This window comes from Mustela lutreola, chromosome 5 (assembly GCF_030435805.1).
Source record: "Mustela lutreola isolate mMusLut2 chromosome 5, mMusLut2.pri, whole genome shotgun sequence".
Lineage (NCBI taxonomy): Eukaryota > Metazoa > Chordata > Mammalia > Carnivora > Mustelidae > Mustela > Mustela lutreola.
This window is the reverse complement of record NC_081294.1, coordinates 28,008,607-28,024,316: the sequence shown is the minus strand read 5'-3', so window position 1 is coordinate 28,024,316 and position 15,710 is coordinate 28,008,607. Positions and strand designations below refer to the sequence as shown.

Below are 15,710 nucleotides of genomic sequence, written 5' to 3'. Positions count from 1 at the left end.
CGGACAAATGGATAAGGAAGATGTGGTCCATATACACTATGGAGTATTATGCCTCCATCAGAAAGGATGAATATCCAACTTTTGTAGCAACATGGACAGGACTGGAGGAGATTATGCTGAGTGAAATAAGTCAAACAGAGAGAGTCAATTATCATATGGTTTCACTTATTTGTGGAGCATAACAAATAGCATGGAGGACATGGGGAGTTAGAGAGGAGAAGGGAGTTGGGGGAAATTGGAAGGGGAGGTGAACCATGAGAGACTATGTACTTTGAAAAACAATCTGAGGGGTTTTAAGTGGTGGGGGGTGTGGAAGGTTGGGGGAACCAGGTGGTGGGTATTAGAGAGGGCACAGATTGCATGGAGCACTGGGTGTGGTACAAAAACAATGAATACTGTTATGCTGAAAATAAATAAAAAATAAATTTTAAAAAATGTACAATGGAACACTAAAAAATAAATTTATTAAAAATATGGGATGGGATCTAACTGTACTCAGAGGAAAATTCATAGTCCCATAAAATTCCTGATCTAAAATAAAAAATAAGGGAAACAAACTAAAAATTAAAATAGGAAAAAATAATTTTAAATAAATGAGGAAGGAACTCATAAAAATGGAAATGTTTAGAGAGTAAAGTTACTTTTTATTGATATATTTCTAGAACTTGTCCAGACTAATCATGATAAAGAAATTGCTACTAGTTCTGAACAAAAGTGAAGAATAGCAAGTATCCATTTTGTAACACACAATGAAAGAAACAAGAGATTTTAAGAATACTTAAATTTAAAAAAAAATCTATTATATTTAAATTCAGTTAATTAACATATATTAATTTCAGAGGTAGAGTTCAGTAATTCATCTGTTGCACATAGCACCCAGTTTGTTTCCTATAGTTTAGAGTCTCTCATGGTTTGTCTCCTTCTCTGATTTATCTTTTTTTCCCCCTCCCTTCCCATATGATCCTGTTTTGTTTCTTAATTTCCATATGTGAGTGAAACCATATAACAATTGTCATTCTCTGATTGACTTATTTCACTTAGCATAATATCCTCTAGTTCCACCCATGTTGTTGCAAATGGCAAGATTTCAATTTTCTGATGGCTGAGTAATATCCCATTTTATATATGTACCGTATCTTCTCTATCCATTCATCTGTTGATGGACATCTGGGCTCTTTCCAGTTTGGCTATTGTGGACATTGCTACTATAAACATTGGGGCACATGTGCCCCTTCAGATCACTACATTTTTATCCTTTGGGTGAATACCAGTAGCACAGTTGCTGGGTTGTAGAGTAGCTCCATTTTTAATTTCTTTTTTCCAGAGTGGCTATATCATCTTGCATTCCCACCAACAGTTTAAGAGGGTTCCCCTTTCCCTGCATCCTTGTCAACATTTTTTGTTTCCTGACTTATTAATTTTAGCCATTCTGACTGGTGTGAAGTGGTATCTTATTGTGGTTTTGCTTTGTATTTTTCTTTTTTTTTTTTTAAAGATTTTATTTATTTGACAGAGAGAGATCACAAGTAGGCAGAGAGGCAGGCAGAGAGAGAGGAGGAAGCAGGCACCCTGCTGAGCAGAGAGCCCGATGTGGGGCTCAATCCCAGGACCCTGAGATCATGACCTGAGCCGAAGGCAGCGGCTTTGTATTTTTCTGATGCCAAGTGATGTGGAGCATTTCTTCATATGTCTGTTGGTCATTTCTACGTCTTCTTTGCAGAACTGTCTGCTCATGTCTTCTGCACATTTCTTGACTGGATTATTTGGTTTTGGGGTGTTGATTTTGATAAGTTCTTTATAGATTTTGGATACTAGCCCTTATCTGATATGTCATTTGCAAATATCTTCTCCCATACTGTAGGCTGTCTTTTGGTTTTGTCAATTGTTTCCTTTGCTGTGCAAAAGCTTTTGATCTTAAGGAAGTCCCCATAGTTCATTTTTGCTTGTTTCTCTTGCCTTTGGAAACTTGTCTAACAAGAAGTTGCTGAGGCTGAAGTCAAAGAGGTTGTTGCCTGTGTTCTCCTCTAGGATTTTGATGGATTCCTGTCTCACATGTAGGTCTTTAATCCATTTTGAGTTTATTTTTGTGTATGGTGTAAGAAAATGATCCAGTTTCATTCTTCTGCATGTGGCTGTCCAATTTTCCCAACACCATTTGTTGAAGAGACTGTCTTTTTTCCATTGGGTATTATTCCCAGATTTGTTGAAGATTAGTTGACCATAGAGTAGAGGAGAGATATTTTTAAATGACATATCAGTCATATAAGTATATATTTTGCATACACACACACACACACACACACTGGAATATTACTCAGCCAACAAAAAATGAAATCTTGCCATTTGCAACGATATGGATGGAACTAGAGTATATTATGCTAAGTGAAATAAGTCAATCAGAGAAAGATAATTATCATATGGTTTCACTCATATGTGGAATATAAGAAGTAGTGCAGAGGATCACAGGGGAAGGGAGGGAAAATTGAACGGGATGAAACCAGAGAGGGAGACAAACCATGAGAGATTCTCAACTATAGGAAACAAACTGAGGGTTGTGAGAGGGGAGGTGGGTGGAATTACTGGGTGACAGGCATTAAGGAGGGCACGTGATATGATGAGCATATCACAAGTGATGAATTACTGAACTCTACATCTGAAATTAATGATGTACTACGTGTTGGCAAATGGAATTTAATTTTAAAAAAAGATACAGTAATGAAAAAAATGAATTTCAGAAAGAAATGTTTGTTCAATGCACAAAAATATAAATTTTATAAACAGAGCTAAGTATAGTAGGAATTCAATACATAATAAGGTTTATATTTCACAGAAACAGAGAAGTAAATTATTTCATAACCGGCACTAGAATAACTTATGGCCACATATTTAAAAAAAATAAAGTTGTATATCCTTATATTTTTATGAAAATAGATTCTTGAACCAATAAATCATGGAGGCACCAAAATCTGGATTAACATTTATATGTTCCAGGATGGTATTTTTAAGCATGGAAACCAGATAAAGCCTGATAAATTTGTTTATATGAAAATAAAATATTCTATACATTCCCCCCAAATAAACATACCTACACACAACTTAAACATAAAGAACAAAAGGAATATGAACATATATACCTTTGACAAAGGGTTAATAGTCTTAGTTTATAAAAAGCCACAAGTTGATCAGATAAAAAAGAAAAATATCCCAATAGAAAAAAAAAAAGGCACAAAGAATACGAACAGTCAGTACCCAAAATAGAAATAAAATGGTCAATGAGTTTTTGAAGCAATGTTCAAATTCACAGAAATAAAGATACCCAAATAAAACAATGATGCATCATATTTTGTCTAACACAAAAAAATTAGTCATACTTCTCATTCAATACTGGTGGGAGAGTAATTTAACACATTGATTTATTGATACACAATTCAGCAACATGGCAGGATACAAAGTCAATGTACAGAAATCAGTGGCTTTCTTATACACTAACAATGAAAATACAGAAAGGGAAATTAGAGAATCGATTCCATAGCACCAAGAACCATAATATACCTGGGAATAAACCTAACAAAAGAGGTAAAGGATCTGTGCTTGATGAACTACAATACACTCATGAAAGAAATTGAAGAAGACACAAAAAGATGGAAGACCATTCCATGCTCTTGGATCAGAAGAATAAACATTGTTAAAATGTCTATTGTATTTTCTAAAGTGTTCAAAATTGCTATAATATCACTATAATAATAATTTAAAAAATTAAAAAAATTAAAGACATAAAAACAGATAAGAATCAGGGTTTAATTTATATACAGATTATTGAAAACTTCGGTAAGATACTATTTTTTCTGAAGTCACTTAAATGATCTTAAAAAGTTATCTTTGATACATATATAAGGTAATATTTCATAATATAAATATTCCATCCACAATCTACAAAGAGTAGAAATTCTTATAATTTGTGATATATTTTAAGATTATTTGAAATTATATTGAACTCTCCATCTGAAACTAATACTGTACTAAATGTTGGCTAATTGAACCTAAAAAAGATTATTTGGAATTAGCACGTACAACTTATTTATCTAACTATTCAAATTTCAAAACACTCTAATGTGTTGTGTCAGTGGTCCAGAACATTATGAATTCAAGATATATCAGCTTATCAGCTTTTTAAAGAAATCATGTTTAAGTCTTCTCCAATTCTTATTAAAGATGATCCAATTTTTTAAAAAAGATTTTATTTATTTATTTGACATAGATTACAAGTAGACAGAGAGGCAGGCAGAGAGAGAAAGGGGGAAGCAGACTCCCTGCTGAGCAGAGAACCCAACGTGGGGCTTGATCCCAGGACCCTGGGGCCATGACCTGAGCTGAGGACAGAAGCCTGAAACCACTGAGCCACCCAGGCACCCCAAAGTTGATCCATTTCATTAGCACTTTTTAAAAAAATTTTATCACTTGCCCCCAGTCAATTTTCCCCCAACCCCTTTAGCTTTGTCTTCTTAGGCCAAATAACTGGGACAGAAAAACATGAGAAATATCCACTGGGGGAGAAAATGAGCTCCCTCAACAACATAGGGCTATCATGAAAAGCAAAGAGAGAACAAAAACAAATGACAAAGTTCACTATATTTCTTCACAAAACACAAGTCAATTTTTCAACTTCTGCTAATCTGAATTGCCTTATGTCATTTTTTTGTGGGGGGAGGAGGAGGAAAGTCTTATCTTTATTCTGACTACACATCAGGATATAAATCTTTACATTTGTATATTTACATTAATATATATTCTATGTGACATAGCATAAATATTCGTATATGCAAGGTCATATATAAATGTATATATGTTTTATATATGCTCTGTCATATATTAATAAATACATGCCTATATTGTTGCATTTAAATTTTTATCAGTATTCTTTCAATATCTATCAATTGTCTGACAAAAAAATTTCACTCAATGTAAACTGACAGATTTGATAAGTGCTATAGAAGATTTACCTGGTTTGGTGACAGAACTTCAGATATGACAACATTCTGAGGTAAAGAAATGCTTTTTGAAACAAATAAATAAAAACACCCCAAAGTATTCATAATAGGTTTTCCTTTAAAATTGGTGGAATTAATTACTAAATAAATATAACTGTATCTGATTATTACTTCTGGTCAAACTATCTTTTCTTTATAAATTTTATTTTGTTTTGTTTGTCTTTGGTTTTTCTAATAATTCTGTGCACAATAATTATATGCATTGTTCAAAATTACCTAAATACTAAATTGCTTTCCATAATCACTGAATTATAATATATTTTTTGCTTCCACTTTCATTGGAATCACTAATACTTCTAAATTAGACAAGTGATAAGAATTTTATGTAATGTGGCCAATCAGGAATGAATCAAATTAAAAAACAAACCAGAGATATTATTCTTAAAAAAAGGCTTTAACCTTGCATAAAAACTTATGATGTACTATATGCTGGCCACCTGAACATAATTTAAAAAAAAAAGACACCAAAAAATAAAAATAATAAAAGGCTTTAAGTCCAAGTCCAGTTTTAAATGGAAAGTCTCCAATGTTCTAATGATTTTGTGCAGTATAGTCATTTAATCTCTTCTAAAGGAACCATTCTGGGACTGAAATCAAATGACCGGGATTCCCATAATAGTTCTGCTACTTATTTGTTTTGTACTTTTGTCAATGTCTCCTCTTTGTGTAATGATAGCATCTATTTCACGGGGTGCTGTAAAATTGAATGAAATCCTTGTGTGTGCAGCCTATGTGACTGTGCACTTTAAATGCTTAACTATGAAGTTCTCAGGCTGCTGTTGGAGGCACATAACTGTGTCACATAGGAGGGTTACCAACGGGAGAAACCACATTCAGCTTGCACCCCAATCCAAGAGGCATGCATCCTCACAAAGGGATCAGAATAAAGCCCTGTTCCATCACTGAATTAGTGGTAGAATGCGGCCAACACAATGGGATAGAATGTTGACCATGCAGAGAACATTTTCTTTGAATGCTTAGGTTAGGAACATTTTCTTTGAACACTAAGGCTAACCTGTGGAGATAAGGAGATCAAGGATTTGGTGGAACACATTTTGTAGAACCATCTTAAAAATACAGTTGATAAAATTTCTAAATGAAGACCAAGATAAAGGGTAAGTCAAAGTAATCATCACAGTTTGGAATAAAAACATGGCAGTGAATAAGAGGTCAGAAGAACTGGCAAAAGGAAAATTCAGACCAGAATGAAGTTACTAGTTTAAATACAATGAGTTAAAGAGAGCCATTAGTGAAGAGGAACTAGATTTTCCTTTTTTTTTTTTTTTTTTTTAACCAGATCCCTATTTTACATGGTTGGTTATATCTAATTATGTTAATTATATAATAACATTTTATTAGAGGAAATATCATATAACAAAATGTACCATTCTTATTCCTTCAGGCACTATTATAAATAGATACCTTACTATTAGTTTCAAGACTCTGATGCCTAGCGTGGACAGTACTAAGTATCACTTGGTTCAAACTATTGATTTAACGAGATACTTTTTCTGTGTAGATGTGCTTCCTGATACTAGCACTTGATTAGTGGAAATTGTCATATATATATAATAATTATGAATATTTCTTTAAGCAGTAATATTTTTATTGTCCCTGCATAAATACCATCAGTATGCATACTTGAGAAGATACAAGACTCAAGATCCACCAACACCTAGGGGTCCACCTCTCCCTGTGAATTCTTGTCTACCAACACACAGGGACCATGGATTTACAACGGTGTTAACAGCCTCTGCCCTTTGTTGGAAGTCACTAGAAAGTCTTTAGAAAGAGAAAGAAGTTCTTAGGGAACACAACACTTACAGTGTTTTTGACATCTGCTTGGGTGTTCCTGAAAGGCAATGTTTTAATCTATATAATAAAACCAACAATGAACAGATTGCCTTGGTACAGCATGGCCAAAGGACTTAAGATGAAAGTTTCTAATAAAGTGTCTTTGAGAAACACCACAGGTAGTAACTCCACAAAAGGGGGCTATGAACCCTTCAGAATATAGCCAATGCACAACCAATGCACTCCATCATACAGATCTTCAAGCTGCCTTAGTCTTGCATCTCCTATGGCTGGCTTTCTCTTGCACAGCACTCTGCAAGAAGTGAGGAAGTGATGACAGTCTTTGATACTTGAAATACAATTTTGCTCATACCTTACAACTCGGCGGTAACTCACCCCTTCCAGTGTCCCCATAACCACCTGTGCTTATCCACACTTAACATCATGCTCTGGAATATTATTTTGTTTTGTTTTTTTTTCTCATCTCCACTAAACTGTGAGCACCAGGCGGAAAGGATCTCTATTTTAATCAACTTCATATCTCTAGTACTTAGAATAATGCGGGCACAAAGTAGATAGTCAATACTTATTGACTGAATTAATGGATCAATGAAGCAATCAGTAGCATGGGCTTATGTGAACTGAATAAATGAGTTAATACATGGATATCATTTTAGTAATTTTGATTAAGTACAAAGATGACTTAGATACAACCCAATTTCAAATCCAGGAACAAGATCAGAAAACGTCATCCTCACAGAAATTATTAAGAATCCACACACCATGTGAAATGAGCTAATCCTGGAAGCATTTCTAGAAGTCATGGCTGTGCAGGATAATTTTGAGGGAAACTCTCCATTAAATCCAGGTATTCTGTTTTTTTTTTTGTTTTGTTTTTTTTTTTTGTTTTGTTTTTTTTTTTTTTTTTTTAGTGGCAGCACACAGCATCCCAGTGAAAATGCAGTAAATTTAAATAACTCTTAACTTAGGGACTTTGTAAGAAGCAAGGCCAGAGATTTTCAGGGTCCTGGAGTAGAAAAGAGCAGCCTGTGTGAACGGGTAGATAAGAGCCGCTCTGTGGCAAGCTGTTTGTGACCTCGTTAATTTCATATTTTTAACTGCCTATTTTTCTTGGGTTTGTTAAACTAGGTTGACCCAACAGTGTAACCCCTGACTGGCAGATAAAAAATAAGCTGCAGGTATTCTAGCTCTCTTTGTGGCAATTGCCTAGGGCTTCCTTACTTTGTTTCCAGGACTTTAATGGGCGTGAGTCCTGTTCTGTTCCAGTTCTGCCTCACTTCCAGCCTGCCGCCTTTGTTTTCATTTTCTAGTCTGGTTCTCACCCAATCTGAGCTTTGATCATTGGAGTATTCAAAGGCCTTGGCTTAAGCCCACCCCTGCCTCTTCCTGTTTTCAGTGACTTCAGGTAAATTATCCTGACCATCTTGGTTTCAGCTCTAAGAACTCAATCCCGGGCACCAGCTCTCCTGGCTGAACTAGGGTCTGGATCTGTCCTGCCTCCTACCAGAAAGCATTCAATATTATAGAAGCACATTTATGACAGCGGCAACATGGAAAGTCACGTGGCCATATTCCAGGTACAGCGCTTGAGAAATCTGGCACTCAGAAAAGACATACTCCACAGACATAAATAGGGAAAAACTTGGTAGCTTTCAGAGGCTGTGTTGTCTCCCTTTCTTAAGCTTTCTATCCTCCAACTACCCCAAAATCCTGAAGGAATCTAGAGGAACTGCCGAAATCTGTAAATTAGATTTAAAAATTCCTGACAACCAGCCGGAAACAGGAGAAACAGAAGGGGTAACTAGCTGCCTTATCTGGTGGGGAGTTCAGTTCATATAACCTGGCCACCCGGTTTCTTGACCACTGCGTGGTGCTTGTTTGATGGCCAGGGTCCAATGGAAAGGATCGATACTGCCTTCTACTGCCTTTGTTAAGGAGGAAGAGAAGACATAGCAGCTGGCTGATGTGTAACTGAATTTTGGCCTCTCGTCCAGGAGCTGTTATAGAAAGGGCTCTGCACAGGGGCCCAGATTAAAGGTCTCAGAACAAGTTGAAAAGATGAACTGGCCCTGCTGAGTGAACTTGGCAGCTTTTCTGAGTCATCTGACCTCCAGTCAGGTCTGAGTATTATCAGCTTCCTGACCATACCTTCTGGCCAGACAGTCTGGCCTTCAGGTTCCAGAGAAGCAAGGGAGGTGGGGATGTACACCTCACACTAACATTGGTCAGGGAGGTGCACTTCCAGAGAGAAGGTATGCCCCCACACCCCTCTGTGCTAGAGCACACAGACTGGGCCATGCCATTATCTACCACCAGGAAGTACAATGTGAGCTGAAGACTGTTCTGGCCAGAAGCAGAACTGAGTCATCAATGCCTGTCTATCAATCAATCTCATGGTTAACTCCAACTCATCAGCCAATCTGAAGAACTGATCTTAATCAAATTATGGCTTTTACTCAGAAGCCTGATCATTTCTGTCCCAGCAGTAGCCTTCCCCAGTCTGTCCTGATCTATTATTATGAAAACAAATGTGCTTATTTTATTTTTTTTATTATGTTATGTTAGTCGCCCTACAGCACATCATTAGTTTTTGATGTAGTATTCCATGAACAGATGTGTTTAATTCTAGCTTTGCACAAAAGACGACCTAGGGTAACAGAGTCCATCTACCTTATACTTGTTTTTAGAAGGAAATTCAAGTTGGTCATGGTCAATTACCTAGCATGTGGTGCTGAACACTGTTAAAGCTTATAGGCTCACACATGGGGGAGTCTGGTACCTCATTCTGCAATCAACTCACTCTAGCTGGTAACAGACCTGGAAATTCAGAATGCTCAGCACTTGCAAACAGTGGCAGTCTTCTTTTCCTAAAACTTTGAGCAACTGATTACTTATGCATTAGGCAGCAAGAATCATGGAGCTGATACTTTGTCTTGTAGGTTTGATTAGTAGGGGTAACGGACACTAAGTCATTCTGAGAGATCCTCTGTCCTAAAAACTTACATTTCAGTGCTGTTGAAATTCAGTGACAAATTGGATATAAACAATAGGCAAGGGTTTCTACTTACTTAGTATTCTGATTTCAGACATATTCACAGTGACTCACAGAGAGGGATTAGTGAGAGATTAGTTTATTTACCCCAAAATGGCAGGTTCCTACTCCTGGCTCCATTCACTGCTCTGGAAAGCCACCAAGGCCCTTCCAAGGCATTAAACGTGACACACCAGGAATTACAGCAGCTGTGTGTCTAGCCCAATGTTTTTCAAAGCACAACTGCCTGGAGCTAGAACAAATTGAGACTCTAAGTCTTGCATTTCTCTGGCCCCAAATGCCCTTGGATATATACTGGACTTTATATCAGAGCCCAATCTATGCCAGGGCTGCCAAACAATTCTGGTGGTGGTAGCTCTCCTTATAAAAAATAGTAAATTTCCTTCCTTAGTCATTCAAATCATGTTCTCTTCATTAGAGAGGTGGTAGTCTTCCTCAAGATAATATAATAATATAATAATCTATAATTATCTATAATACAATAATCTATAATAATCTCTGTGCTCTTGTGGCTCAAGTAATTTTCCACAAGCTTCTACATCTGAATTCATCTATCTGCTGTCATTGCTTAGCCAGGGACACATTTGGCTGGAATTTCTCCAATATCACAAAGTGTGTAGACACTATAATTTGGTCTATCTAGCTTGTCACTGAAAAATTCATGTAGAATTTTTCCACACAGAATACCCCCTCTCATAGCAATGGCTACTGCATTCTATTTTCATAACTTCACTGCTAAGGTTGATATCTTAAAGAGGTATGGACCAACAACACCCAGCCCCCCCCCCCAAAAAAAAAAGCTTAGAGGGGACTACCCATTGTATAAAAACTATGGTAAGTCCAGTGTACCAAAGAATATGACTGAGTGACCCTAGGCACTGGGTAGGAGGAGTGCAATGGGAGGGTATTCCAGGGGAATTATTCCAGGGCTTCTAGTTTTCAGCCCAAGACATCTGCCCCACACCAAAATTCAGACTTTCTTAGATCCATTCAATTTTCTTGAAATTAACAACCCCATGTGTTCTGACATGACATGTGTAGCTGATAAGACATAGTTCTAGAGTTCAGATCTTCAAAACCTCTTTTAAAATATTAGGTGGGCAATCTGAGTAACTAACTGAAGATAAGCTGGACTAGATGCACAGAAGATGGCTCCTCTAGTTGGCAAAGTAGGTACAGGATGAACCAGAAAATCAGTGTTAGAAAGCCCAGGAAGGCCTGAACCATCCTTTGTCTTGCCTGACCCCAGATGAGAGGAGCCTAGAAGAGGACTGGCTTCTCCCTAATCTATGTCATCATGGGAAAATAAAAATGGGTGGTGGACATTCACTCTACTTTTATTCATCTCAGCCATCCCAAACTCTTTTTCCTTTGCTCTATCCTTCTCATCCCTCATTCTATCTGGGTACCAATCTTTGGCCTTGTAAACCATTTCTTTTTTATTATTTATTTATTTATTTGACAGAGAGAGATCGCAAGTAGACAGAGAGGCAGGGAGAGAGAGAGAGGGGGAAGCAGGCTCCCTGCTGAGCAGAGAGCCCAATGCGGGGCTCGATCCCAGGACCCTGAGATTATGACCTGAGCCGAAGGCAGAGGCTTTAACCCACTGAGCTACCCAGGTGCCCTGTAAACCATTTCTTAATTCTGGTCTAATGCCTTGGACTTGATACCTTAATTCAACTATTCCTACCATGGTTCTCTAATGGGCTTAGGTTGTCACTTATTCTAGTCATTTAAAGTGAAATACCCTTTCCATGACCTAAGGTTTCCCCTCATCCCCTCACCCCACGGAAAGAAGTCCCAGACTTCTGTCAAACGTACTCCAGCTCTCTGAAACCTTTGATCCACAGCAGTTAGAAGACATCCTTGTTTCTTGGCAACCACAGGCCAAGGGCAACTATGTCTCCCTTTGAAAACCAATACATTGATGTTCTGTTCTGTAAATTTTTTTTTTTTTTTGAAATGTAAATGTTTTTTTTTTTTTTAATTTTTTATTTTTTATAAACATATATTTTTATCCCCAGGGGTACAGGTCTGTGAATCACCAGGTTTACACACTTCACAGCACTCACCAAATCACATACCCTCCCCAATGTCCATAATCCCACCCCCTTCTCCCAAACCCCCTCCCCCCGGCAACCCTCAGTTTGTTTCGTGAGATTAAGAGTCACTTATGGTTTGTCTCCCTCCCAATCCCATCTTGTTTCATTTATTCTTCTTCTACCCACTTAAGCCTCCATGTTGCATCACCACTTCCTCATATCAGGGAGATCATATGATAGTTGTCTTTCTCCGCTTGACTTATTTCGCTAAGCATGATACGCTCTAGTTCCATCCATGTTGTTGCAAATGGCAAGATTTCATTTCTTTTGATGGCTGCATAGTATTCCATTGTGTATATATACCACATCTTCTTGATCCATTCATCTGTTGATGGACATCTAGGTTCTTTCCATAGTTTGGCTATTGTGGACATTGCTCCTATAAACATTCGGGTGCATGTGTCCCTTTTCTGTAAATTATTATCACTATGGTTGATTACATGAATCACTCTACTCTAGGGCATACTGGTGACTTCACCAAGACACAGTCACATAATGAAGCTTAGTCTGAAAAATCCAACCAGGTAGCCCTAGTATTATGGGAAAAATTTAGGGGGTTGGAGGCAAAACTCTAAGCAAAAGGGAGAAGACAACAAAGTTACAAAATGTATGACATATAAACTAAACTAGAATGATAGTGAGAACATTCTTTTCAATATCAAACTTCTTTTCTATTTGGATGTTGATCATGATTCTTGCTACTTATCTTGGGAAGTGTTTGTATTTTAACAGATACCTCTGAAGTCTTAATCTAAAAGAGTGATAACGTGGGGTTATCAGGTACAACGGCAGGCAGAAGCTTCAAAGTAGAATGCCTAACAGAACATCTCAACTAAGAATATGAAAGCAACTGCTTATTCTACCTACTTAAAAGGCAGCTACATTCCTGCATGTCTGGAAACAAAAGATATAAACATATCTTCATCGTCAAAAGACAAGGTGTTAAGACTTCTTTCTCAGCAGGGGATAAAATGCAATAAAACAATTTCACGTGAAAATAAGTTTCCTATACTTGACTGGCAAATATGTACTTTGAGGCATTTTATGTGTCCCAAGTAAACATGTGTCCTGAATAAATAAGTCCCTCCAAAATTCATATGTTGAGGCCTTAACTCCACCGTGATAGTATTTGGAGGCAGAGCTTTGGGAAGTACTTTGGTATAGAAGGGTTTATGAGGATGGGTCCCCCATGATGGGATTAGGATCCTCTTAAGAAGAGGACAGACCAGAGTTCTCGCTCTCTCCATGTAAGGACACAGTGAGGTAGCCATCAGCAAGTCAGGAAAAGAGTCCTCATCAAGGAACTGAATCAGCTATTATCCTGAACTTGGACTTTCTGGAACTGTGAGAAATAAAATTTCCTGTTGTTTCAGCCACCTAGTCTACAGTATTTTCTTATGGCAGCCTGAGCTAATACAATATATATCTCTTAAATAAGTAAAAATAATGATTTATTCACACTCATCTACTAAAATTAATCAGTGTACTTGGATCAGTTACCCAGTGATGTCACTTGAATGACACAGGCTTCAAGTTAATATTCTGTCCATAAGGGAACTGAATAATAATACATTGTGAAGACTGGGTCATTCACTGGGAAACCAGGGAACACCAGGGAACAAGGCAAGAGCTAAGCTGGAGAGTCTATGGTCAGAATTTGAGTCTAGAAATCCACTGGACTAATAATAAAGCCTGGAGTTAGAGAGTAAGAACAAGAGAGCATCTGGAGCTTAGGGTCAAACCAATCAGATGAGACTTATGTAGGAAAGAAACAATCTCATGGAGTGGGAGGGGAAAATACCTGGTAATAAGCCATTGTATAAACAAATTGGGGATGGGTATGTATACATCTTCTGTAGTGACAGGAGTATTAGAGTTAAACCATAACAAACAAATGCATCTTTAAAGTCTAGTTAGTGGAAAATCATAAGTCAAAATTGCTATTGATTAAAAATGTGCATCCAACAGCACATTAAAAAGATTATCCACCATGACCAGGTGGGATTCATCCCTGGGTTGCAAGGATGGTTCAAACATTTGCAAATCAATCAATGTGATAGAACAAATCAATAAGAGAAGAGAGAAGAACCACATGGTCCTCTCAATTGATGCAGAAAAAGCATTTGACAAAATCCAGCATCCGTTCCTGATTAAAATGCTTCAAAGAATAGCGATAGAGAGAACATTCCTGAACTTCATATAATCTATCTATGAAAAACCCACAGCAAATATCATCCTCAATGGGTAAAAGCTCACAGCCTTCATGCTGAGATCAGGAACATGACAAGGATGCCCACTCTCACCACTCTTGTTCAACACAGTGTTAGAAGTCCTAGCAACAGCAATCAGATAACAAAGAAAAATAGAAGGTATCCAAATTGGCAATGAAGAAGTCAAACTCTCTCTCTTCGCAGATGACATGATATTTTATATGGAAAACCCAAAGGCTCCACCCCCAAACTACTAGAACTCATACAGCAATTCAGTAATGTGGCAGGATACAACATCAATGTACAGAAATCAGTTGCTTTCTTACATGCTAACAACTAAAATAGAAAAAGGGAATTTAGAGAATCAATTCCATTTACTATAGCACCAAGAATGATAAAATACCTGGGAATAAACCTAACCAAAGAGGTAAAGGATCTGTACTTGAGGAACTACAGAACACTCATGAAAGAAATCAAAGAAGACACAAAAAGATGGAAGACCATCCCATGCTCTTGGATTAGAAGAATAAACATTGTTAAAATGTCTATACTGCCTAGAACAATCTATACTTTTAATGCCATTCCGATAAAAATTCCACCTTTTTTTTTTTTTTTTTCAAAAAGATAGAGCAAATAATCCTAAAATTTGTATGGAATCAGAAGACACCCTGAATTGCTAAGGAAATGTTGAAAAAGAAAAAACTGGCAGCATCACGTTGCCTGATTTCAAGCTTTACTACAAAGCTGTGATCACCAAGACAGCAAGGGACTGGCAAAAAACAGACACACAGACCAGTGGAACAGAGTAGAGAGCACAGATATGGACCCTCAGCTCTATGGTCAAATAATCTTCAACAAAGCAAGAAAAATATACAGTGGAATAAAGGCAGTCTCTTCAATAAGCTGGGAAAAATGGAGAGCTATATGTAGAGGAATGAAACTAGACCATTCTCTTACACTGTACACAAAGATAAACTCAAAATGGATAAAAGACCTCAACGTGAGACAGGAATCCATCAGAATCCTAGAGGAGAACATAGATAGTAACCTCTTCGATATCAGCCACAGCAACTTCTTTCAAGATATGTCTCCAAAGGCAAAGGAAACAAAAGCGAAAATGAACTTTTGGGACTTCATCAAGATCAAAAGCTTCTTCACAGCAAAGGAAACAGTCAACAAAACAAAGAGACAACCCACAGAATGGGAGAAGATATTTGCAAATGACAGTACAGACAAAAGGTTGATATCCAGGATCTATAAAGAACTTCTCAAACTCAACACACACAAAATGGATAATCATATCAAAAAATGGGCAGAAGACATGAACAGACACTTCTCCAATGAAGACATACAAATGGCTATCAGACACATGAAAAAATGTTCATCATCACTAGCCATCAGGGAGATTCAAATTAAAACCACATTGAGATACCACCTTCCACCAGTTAAAATGGCCAAAATTAGCAAGACAGGAAACAACGTG

General features: G+C 37.2%; 1 protein-coding gene and 1 long non-coding RNA gene across 4 annotated transcripts in view; one reads left to right on the top strand and one right to left on the bottom strand.

Annotated features, from left to right (window-relative positions):
* The window catches only part of SPEF2 (sperm flagellar 2), a 182,360-nt gene that overhangs the window by 108,081 nt on the left and 58,569 nt on the right, over positions 1-15,710 (bottom strand). The gene's annotated exons all lie outside the window — the stretch shown is intronic.
* Positions 6,010-13,002, top strand: LOC131831652 (uncharacterized). Of its 2 annotated transcripts, none has more exons than XR_009353743.1 (3): positions 6,010-6,163; positions 7,573-7,710; positions 12,750-13,002. It is a non-coding gene; the product is annotated as an uncharacterized LOC131831652 (long non-coding RNA). The 2 variants fall into 2 exon arrangements; XR_009353744.1 differs by lacking the exon at positions 12,750-13,002 and adding an exon at positions 8,298-8,477.